At 45.3% G+C, this 10,742-nt stretch overlaps 1 pseudogene; it reads right to left on the minus strand.

Moving 5' to 3' along the window:
• Positions 1-3,500: 3,500 nt before the first annotated feature.
• The window catches only part of LOC137236126 (large subunit ribosomal RNA), a 10,203-nt pseudogene continuing 2,961 nt past the window's right edge, over positions 3,501-10,742 (minus strand).

Below are 10,742 nucleotides of genomic sequence, written 5' to 3' on the forward strand. Positions count from 1 at the left end.
TGGCTGACCAAAGTTTTCATACGTTTAAGTGTTTTTAGCTTGCATTTCGTTAGCAGCAACACATTTTTTAAGTATTTTGAAAATTTCAAAACTTTCATATAAGTAGATGTAAGTAATTGTATGAAACTTTGTCAGTGTCTGTTAGCTACGCTTAGTGGTTTTGTATGGCTGACCAAAGTTTTCATACGTTTAAGTGTTTTTAGCTTGCATTTCGTTAGCAGCAACATATTTTTTAAGTATTTTGAAAATTTCAAAACTTTCATATAAGTAGATGTTAGTACTTGTATGAAACTTTGTCAGTGTCTGTTAGCTTCGCTTAGTGGTTTTGTATGGCTGACCAAAGTTTTCATACGTTTAAGTGTTTTTAGCTTGCACTTCTTTAGCAGCAACAAATTTTTTAAGTATTTTGAAAATTTCAAAACTTTCATATAAGCAGATATTAGCACTTGTATGAAACTTTGTCAGTGTCTGTTAGCTACGCTTAGTGGTTTTGTATGGCTGACCAAAGTTTTCATACGTTTAAGTGTTTTTAGCTTGCATTTCGATAGTATCAACACATTTTTGAAGTATTTTAAAAATTTCAAAACTTTCATATAAGTAGATGTTAGTACTTGTATGAAACTTTGTCAGCGTCTGTTAGCTACGCTTAGTGGTTTTATATGGCTGACCAAAGTTTTCATACGTTTCTTAAAATTGTTTTCTGACCCGCTCACCTCACATGACGAAAAATGTATGAAGATACAAACTTTCATACAAGTACAAGATACAAACTTTCATACAAGTACAAAGTTTCATACAAGTAGAAACTTTCATACAAGTACAAACTTCCATACAAGTACAAAGTTTCATACAAGTAGAAACTTTCATACAAGTACAAACTTCCATACAAGTACAAAGTTTCATACAAGTAGAAACTTTCATACAAGTACAAACTTCCATACAAGTACAAAGTTTCATACAAGTAGAAACTTTCATACAAGTACAAACTTCCATACAAGTACAAAGTTTCATACAAGTAGAAACTTTCATACAAGTACAAACTTCCATACAAGTACAAAGTTTCATACAAGTAGAAACTTTCATACAAGTACAAACTTCCATACAAGTACAAAGTTTCATACAAGTAGAAACTTTCATACAAGTACAAACTTCCATACAAGTACAAAGTTTCATACAAGTAGAAAAAAGTTTCATACAAGTACAAACTTCCATACAAGTACAAAGTTTCATACAAGTAGAAAAAAGTTTCATACAAGTACAAACTTCCATACAAGTACAAAGTTTCATACAAGTAGAAAAAAGTTTCATACAAGTACTTGTATTTATAATATAATTTTCATACATTTTTATATGTGCGCGGCCTCAGTGCAATGCTAGTTTGCACTTCGTTAGTCGCAACACATTACAAAAGTATTTTGAAACTTTTAAAACTTTCATATATATACTTTCATATATATATGTTATGTTCGGACCTGTTAAGTTTTCTTGTGTTGAGTCAAATTATGCCGCAGGCTCCACTCCTGATAGTGCCCTTCCGTCAATTCCTTTAAGTTTCAGCTTTGCAACCATACTTCCCCCGGAGTCCAAAAGCTTTGGTTTCCCGGGAAGCGACTGAGAGAGCCGTAGCTACACCCAATCGCTAGCTCTAACTTTCGTTCTTAGTTTTTATAGAGGATTTGTCGCACCTAACAAACGCCTCTTTATATATAATTTTCATACATTTTTATATGTGCGCGGCCTCAGTGCAATGCTAGTTTGCACTTCGTTAGTCGCAACACATTTTAAAAGTTAGTTAACGAGGCATTTGGCGATCTTAAGGGAGTCATAATTACTCCCGCCACCGTTTACCCGCGCTTACTTTAATTTGGACACCGTAACATTACGTTCGGTTCATCCCACAGCGCCAGTTCTGCTTACCAAAAGTCGCCCCCCACTGGGCACATTATATCATATAACTTCAACCTTCATATCAAAAAAGGTGAGGTTCTTACCCATTTAAAGTTTTTAGTTGTAGATGACCATACGATCTGCATGTTTATCTAGAGTTCAACCAATATAACAATCTATAAAGATCGCTTGGTTTTAGTCTAATAAAAGCACACGTTCCATAAGGTCCGTGTTTATATTATTGCATGTATTAGCTCTAGAATTACCACAGTTATCCAACTAACTGTTAATGATCGATCTATGGAACCATAACTGACTGATGCCTTTTGCGGTTTCACTTTTAATTCGTGTGTACTTAGACATGCATGGCTTAATCTTTGAGGCAAGCATATAACTACTGGCGGGATCAACCAGAATTATATTTAAAAAATATAATAAAAATTATATTTTTTGTGTTTAATGTAAATAATATTACTCTGCATATGCAAACAATTTAAATAATGAAAGTGAACAAGTTATATATATATGAGCTTCGCTAATATATTTTGTGTAAGCGGCCTAGGTAAGGAAAACCTCACTTACTTTCATTGGTCGCTTAAAACACATCTGTATAAATATATCGACTTTATTAGCCCAAATATAATAAAGTTCAGCTAACAAAATTTTTGTTGCTTTATTTGTGCTGTGCTTCATTGTAATATTTCATTTACATTTTTCTCTTTGTAAATAATACTACCGTACAAGCAACAATTTAAATAATGAAAGTGAGCAAGTTATATATATATGAGCTTCGCTAATATATTTTGTGTAAGCGGCCTAGGTAAGGAAAACCTCACTTACTTTCATTGGTCGCTTAAAACACATCTGTATAAATATATCGACTTTATTAGCCCAAATATAATAAAGTTCAACTAACAAAATTTTAGTTGCTTTATTTGTACATTATTATAATATTTCATTTACATATTTCTCTTTGTAAATAATACTACCGTACAAGCAACAATTTAAATAATGAAAGTGAACAAGTTATATATATATGAGCTTCGCTAATATATTTTGTGTAAGCGGCCTAGGTAAGGAAAACCTCACTTACTTTCATTGGTCGCTTAAAACACATCTGTATAAATATATCGACTTTATTAGCCCAAATATAATAAAGTTCAACTAACAAAATTTTAGTTGCTTTATTTGTACATTATTGTAATATTTCATTTACATTTTTCTCTTTGTAAATAATACTACCGTACAAGCAACAATTTAAATAATGAAAGTGAACAAGTTATATATATATGAACTTCGCTAATATATTTTGTGTAAGCGGCCTAGGTAAGGAAAACCTCACTTACTTTCATTGGTCGCTTAAAACACATCTGTATAAATATATCGACTTTATTAGCCCAAATATAATAAAGTTCAACTAACAAAATTTTTGTTGCTTTATTTGTACTTTATTGTAGTAGATTACAATATTTGCTTTTTCATCATTTTTATAGAGGACTTGGCCCCTAAACAAGCGCCTCTCTTTATATTGCATATTTTAAATATGCATATTTTTATAAGATGATTACATCAAAACAATAATAAATTGGAAAATTAATTCCAATAAATTGTTTTCGAATCATCAAGCAAAGGTTAAGCTTCAGTGGATCGCAGTATGGCAGCTGCTCTACCACTTACAACACCTTGCCCGTTACCAAAGTCGTTTACAATTGATTCTAGGCATTGTCATTGTATTAAATAATGTTTTTATATATAACTAGCGCGGCATACGGGTGATATTTGAATCCTCCCGCATTTGCTATGTTATAAATAACATTGGCATCACATATATTCATTTTGTCGTTTATAAATTAAATTTATAAACTTTAAATGATTTAGAGAAGCCATACAATGCAATTTGCCCCATATTTATCATTGCAGTCCAGCACGGATACAACCTTAGAGGCGTTCAGGCATAATCCAACGGACGTAGCATCATACCACTGTTCGCTCGAACAAGTATTGTACCATTGGTCCGTACCTGCGGTTCCTCTCGTACTACGCAGGAATGCTGTCGCAATAATATTTTGTCATTAGTAGGGTAAAACTAACCTGTCTCACGACGGTCTAAACCCAGCTCACGTTCCCTTGAATGGGTGAACAATCCAACGCTTGGTGAATTTTGCTTCACAATGATAGGAAGAGCCGATATCGAAGGATCAAAAAGCAACGTCGCTATGAACGCTTGGCTGCCACAAGCCAGTTATCCCTGTGGTAACTTTTCTGACACCTCTTATTAAAAACTCTTTAAACCAAAAGGATCGATAGGCCGAGCTTTTGCTGTCTCTGTGCGTACTGAACACCGAGATCAAGTCAGCATTTGCCCTTTTGCTCTATGTGTGGTTTCTGTCCGCACTGAGCTGGCCTTGGGACACCTCCGTTATTATTTGAGAGATGTACCGCCCCAGTCAAACTCCCCACCTGGCAATGTCCTTGAATTGGATCATACCTGAGTGTTGGAGTTATACCAAATTTTAATTATGATAATAACATCGAAAAATGTTATCATTTCTCATTAAAATATGTTTACAATTATATAACAAACTCGTGGTACTTTGATCAAGAAGCTTGCATCAAAACCCAATACCATAAGATATATAAATATATCCTTAATATGGCTAGGCAATGATACACGTTCCACTTAATCAAGTAAGTAAGGAAACAATAAGAGTAGTGGTATTTCATTGACGATAAATAACCGAAATTATATATCTCCCACTTATACTACACCTCTTATGTCTCCTTACACTGCCAGACTAGAGTCAAGCTCAACAGGGTCTTCTTTCCCCGCTAATTATTCCAAGCCCGTTCCCTTGGCTGTGGTTTCGCTAGATAGTAGATAGGGACAGCGAGTGTAGGTTTTACGTGAGTGCCTGTCTTCGAAGACCTAACCTCACGCATGTACCAAGTACACAGGTCAAAGCGGGTCTGACCAGCCCCCAAGGCTCGCTTACCTTGGTACCAATCGATAATGTGAGTGGACACATCATCACCTTGGTGGGGTTGGAGGCCTATCTAACACCTCTTCCATTCTATGGGTCATGGCACCCGGTTGCAATGCAACTCCACATTCGAGCTGACCAACTCTTACCGCATTCGGATATCAACCACAGCCACCACGATGCTCCCAAAGGGGCCAACCGCAATGAACAGAAACGGAGCAAGCTCCGCGGGCTATCTGTTCCCCGTGGTACCACTTTAAAGTCTTGGTCTGACTTTCGCAGCCGAAGCCACTTCCGGTTGAGTATCCACCTACTCCGGACCGGCCGCCTAGGGGTGAGGTGGGGTTAGAACCCCCCCCACATCCACGAACACACACACAATTTAACCACCACGGTCACCACCACGTCTCCTCCGTCTAAACACCTCAAAAGCATACCTATTGAGCAAATCAATAGTCCGACTAGTGGAGAGCGCTCCGCTTACATCAACTCTACCTTCATCAACATTAACCCCAAAACTACCCAAATCCCTTATGTCCGAGTACTCCGGGCACTCGCACAACACATGCAACCAATCCTCATATGCAGCCCCACATACACACCCCTCCGTTTCGCTCAAGCTCCTCTTATGCAAGAATGCATTAAGAGGACCATGACCAGTAAGCAGAAAGCCCAGGCTCAGACTAAATCTGAAGTCTGGATTTTCCGCCACAAATGAAACGTCCCGGATGTACCCGTACGTTACCCTGCCGTTGGGACTATTGTCCCAGCGCTCCTGCCACTTCCCTCTAACCACCCCTTCTAATCGACGCCTATTTTCCAACCATCCACTCTCCACATTATCGTCGGCGGCCCATTCATCCTCCAACAGCGGCAAACTTGCCCTCCTTCTCAGCCTGAAGGAAACAGCAAGCTGTATAACCACCAGGTCGAGAGGGGGTGCACCAAGAAGCACCTGCATCGCATCCGTGGAAACGGTACGGCACAAGGGCAAGCATGGGAGCATCATGCACCTCTGTATGCTCAGCACGCGCCTCTGACCATGAGCAGTCATGACCGTTCGGTACCATATGGCGGCACCAAAAGTAGCGCATGCTACGAATAGGCCACGATATATTGTACGAACGGCACGGCGACTCAGGCCCCAGTCACTCCGAATGATTCGTCGTAACTGCCCCGAAACATTCTGCATCCTATCTCTGACAGCATCCAAGTGTGGCAGGAAGTTCATTCGCTCACCCATTGTCAGCCCCAGGTATTTGACTTTCGTCGCGTACCTGATGCTAACCCCGCCGATACGGACAACCGGTGGGCGATTCTGTGACAATCTGCCCTTGAGCAGCATCATCACAGTTTTGTCCACCGAAATCTCTACGCCAACATGGGCGCCCCAGCCAGCCACTACTTGACATAGTGACTCGCTGGTACGCTCAATGCTGGCGCGAGAATCCCCCTCTACTAATAAGAGGAGGTCATCCGCATAGGCGCTGAATTCGCAAAGATGCTCGAGTTGCCTTAACAAGGAGTCCATCATCATGTTCCATATATATGGACCACAGATGGATCCCTGCGGACAACCACGAGCCACCTCCCTTTCCACACTTTCGCAGGCACCAACGATAGTAGCTCGCCTGTCCGAGAAATAGCTCTGCCACAAAGCAATTTCCGGGCAGTCGAGCTCCACTAACCGCTCGATAACCCTGTCCCAGCGCAGGAAGTCAAACGCCCCCTTGAAGTCAATAAATATGCCAAGGGCATACTTATTGGAGCTTCTCTCTACACAGTCTTGGACATGCATCCAGGCGTCTTCAATGCTGCGTCCTTTCCTGAACCCAAACTGTCTATCCGATTGGTTACCCCCAACTAGCTCCTGAAGCCGCTCAACCATAACCCTCTCCAGCACTTTACCAAGCACTGGAAGAAGGCTGATACCTCGGTAAGACCGAGGATCAGATCTTATTTTGTCAGGCGACTTCAGAAGAACGACAACCCTAGCAGCTTTCCACTCACGTGGGAAGTAACCCTCCCATATGCATTTGTCATAAACGGCTTCCAAGTATTCCGGAATAAACTTCCACAAACACTTGCACATTTCTCCGTTTATTCCATCCAAACCCGGAGACCGTTTAGACCTAACCAGGCCAAATGCATAGTCCAACTCTTCAACTTCTAATGGAGGTACAGGTACGTCTTGTGCAAGGGGAGGCACCTGGACCTCCGCCCTAGGAAAGAACCCTTCAATAAGCAGCTCCGAACATTCCCTCCATGTTGATATTGTTCGCTCGCCCACACGGAGGGAATTAACTTCGGTCTGGCGGCGACCCCTACAGATCTTGTAGACCTGTCCCCAGGGGTCGTTCGAATTTTCAGACACGAAGTTGCGCCATTGTTCCTCTTTCACCTCTACAACCATTCTCTTATACTCACGCGTTTCCACACTTAATTGACTTCTCAGCTGGGACAGACCATCGGAATCGATATGCCGGGCGCGTTGAAACCGACGTCTCAGGCGCCTGACAGATCTCCTCTTCTGGGTCAGTTCGCGCGTCCACCACCTGACACAGCGAAAACGCTCCTTCTTCCACCTTTCAAACATGCTGTCATTGACCCGCCAGATACAGGCGTTCAAGAGGGCAATCTGCTGATCTACTGGGAGCTCTGCAAATACATCGAGGGGTGTAGCAGTCACCTCCTGCTCGACGTATAACCCGTACAGAGTCCAGTTTGCCCCGGCAGTACGCCACCCCATTACGGAAGGCGTACCAAGCATATCCGGGGTGGTACGGGGAGCAACCACAATCTCAATGAGATTATGATCGCTTATCCCCTCACCCCCCCTTACTCTCCATCCGCAACTGAACGCTCTCGCTGCTGGCTCATTCATCAGAGTAACATCAATGTCACTCCTGCCCATGGGCCCATCGAACGTGTACCACCCACTCGGTTCGTTCACAACATGAACGTGAGAGGTGAGTACCCACTCGCCCAACGCCTCGCCCCGTCCATGACTAGCATATCCAGGAGAAGTCCTGGATATTTTGCTATGCCATATAGGGGATACGGCATTGGCATCCACACCAATGATAACTGGCGTGCTACTCGCAAGTAGTAGCACCGTATCGAGGTATCGGATGTATGGTTCCATGGGTTCTCCAAACTTACAATATATGCTTGCAAAGACGGCTCTCCCGAAGGAGCCCTCAATGCTCACACATATTCCCCATTCAGACGCATTCAACAACAAGCATTCATAATTAGGCTCATTCACCACAACCGCAGCATTGCCCCGAAGGTCACAAAAGGACCTAAACCCTCCAGGAAGCCCTCTCACCACACCATTGGTAGTGTAGGGTTCCTGGAGCAGGGCAATACTGCAACTCTCCTCGGCCATGCGCGCCCCCAATTCACACACAACGGAGTACGCTCCCTGAAAATTGAGTTGAAGGACTAACCCCATCAATGTCTGGCGAGTACACGGGCAACAACGGCAGCATATGTCGGGCATTCCGCCGACATCATAAGATGTGCGGCGGGTCTGCCCCTGAATGCACAATTTCGGCAATGCACCCCGTTAGGGCACTTTGCCTCAATATGCCCTTCCTGTCCGCACCTCCGACAGACGGCAGCCTTCAACCCACAATCCCTCACCTGGTGGTCAAAACTCAGACAGCGGAAGCAGCTATAGGTTTGACTCTCCGGCCGAACCGGGAAGGAAAACCATTTGATGTAGCAACGGCCCGCATCCAAGAGGGGGGACATTAACTTGTCCGGTCCCTCCAGGGTGACGGTCACCGTTGCTCCATCGACGTCTGCCTTCCAAGGTCGACTGATCAGCCTAACCTCTGACTTCTGGCACTCAGGGTCAACCTTCGCGAGGTTCAGACGGAAGACCTCCTCCATGAATTCATCAGGGGAGATTTGCGCGTAAACCCCCCGAATGATCACCCTAGTGCCTTGCTTCCGGTTTTCGCTCACTTCTAATCCCACCTCGGAAAACTTCTTGTTTGCGAGGACTTTGTCCCGCTCCTCCTTGGAGGGTAGGCGAATAACTACCCCCCCGGACCGCACAGGTTTCACTTGGTGCACACGTACACCAAGTGTCGGCCCAACCTCCTTATTTATCTTCTCCACTACCTCTTTTGCAGAGACCCCGGGTTTGCCGCCCTTGACGACCGCCGACCAGGTGTGGAGCGGCTTTGGTACAGCAGGCGCAGGTACGATGGCAGCCGGGATCGTCGTGACCGGAGGCGGCATCGCCAAACGATCTGCGGCGGCAGGTCCACCGCTTCGCGGGGATGCACCTCCCAGCATGACGCCCCGCAGTGACATCGCCTCAATTTGTCCGCGGAGTCGGGCATTCTCGGCTATAGCCGTCATTAGGAGGCCCTCATATTCTGAGGAAACCTCCATCAGCCTCTCAGCAGACTTGAGGTCTGTACCGCTGTCTCCAAAGACCACCTTGCTAAATCTAGCGGTGATCCTCTTTAGGGCAACAACCCAGGAGCCGTCCACTCCAGAGGCAGCTCTCGAAGCACTAGCGCTCCCTCCAGCTGCAGGGGATCCCCCGCTCGCAACCTTACCTCCAGCGGACTGGCCGCCGGAAAGCTCGGTGCCAGCGGGTGGTCCACAGCTGTCAACAGCGCCAGCACCCTTCTCCCCAGAATTCTTTCCCCTTAGCTCCCCCCCTAAAGACTTCGCCGGCTCATTTGCGTCATTGCCCGCAGATTTACCACCGTCGATTGCACCCTCAACGTCGGCAGCAGTCTTTGGCGCGCCATCGGCTGCTCTACCTTCGGTTGAGGAGCCAGCGACAGTAGTCACCACGGACTCAGCAGCGAATCCGGCACCCCCCACTACATCTGATTTGTCCCAACTTAAGGGACATACCCCGGATACCCCGGATTCGGGCAGACTGGGTAAGTCCGCGTCGTCGTCGGATTTCGGGAGAACACTCTCCTCATCCTCTGACTTCGCGGACTTACTCGGCCCGCCCTTGCCTCCCCGTTCAGCGATTTTTGAGGTGGTCGCCCTCCCCGACGCCACCGGTATCCCCGACTTACCCGTCTCCTTTACCGCTTTTCGACCGGGTTGCACAGCGGCAGCCTTCCCGGTGTTCGTTTTAAGGAACTGCCGCGAGCTTACCCCTTTTTCGTCCCCCGAGGTCGACCCATCAGCGGCGGCCGCAGAAGCACGACCTCCGGCGGAGCGCGGCCCCGGACGCTTCCTTACACCCCCCCTTGTACCGCCCTTCATTTCCCCAAAGCGCCTGCCGCCAGAGACAAACTTGGTCACACTTGCACGACACGGATGTGGAAGTAGTCACCAGGAGAAGACCGATGCCCACTGGGCGAATGTAGGCTGTCCTAAATTAGAGGGCTATAACCACTCGGAACCAGTGGTCAGCAGCAGTAGCAGCCCAACCCGTCAGCTATAGCAAAACGCGGTGACGTAGCTCGTACGCTGTTTGTCAGCAAAATGCTGACGTGGTCACTACCAACGCCCCGACGGACGGAACACTGTTCCCCGTATCGGGGACGAGTCGACCGGCACGAAGCTACGCCGAGCTGAACGGACAGACTATAAATGCTACAGCTGATACTGCCACTAATTCGAGTTTGGGTTTATGCCCCCTTACGCAGGCAGTCCACAATTGCTCACTGAGCGAGTAGACCAACACTGGTCCCAAGCGGAACAGTGTATAGTCACACACAAGTTTTCACCTGGGTACTCACACACAACCGGTTTAATGCGCGCACACACACAAGTCTACCTCCACGTGCAAGCACTTTGAGGTTAGGGTGAAAATTGGTAACAACCAAAACACGCGCACAGAAATTAGGGCTCCGCCGGAGATTGACCTTCGGCTGACCGCTA

This window comes from Eurosta solidaginis, unplaced genomic scaffold, assembly GCF_040869045.1.
Source record: "Eurosta solidaginis isolate ZX-2024a unplaced genomic scaffold, ASM4086904v1 ctg00001329.1, whole genome shotgun sequence".
NCBI lineage: Eukaryota > Metazoa > Arthropoda > Insecta > Diptera > Tephritidae > Eurosta > Eurosta solidaginis.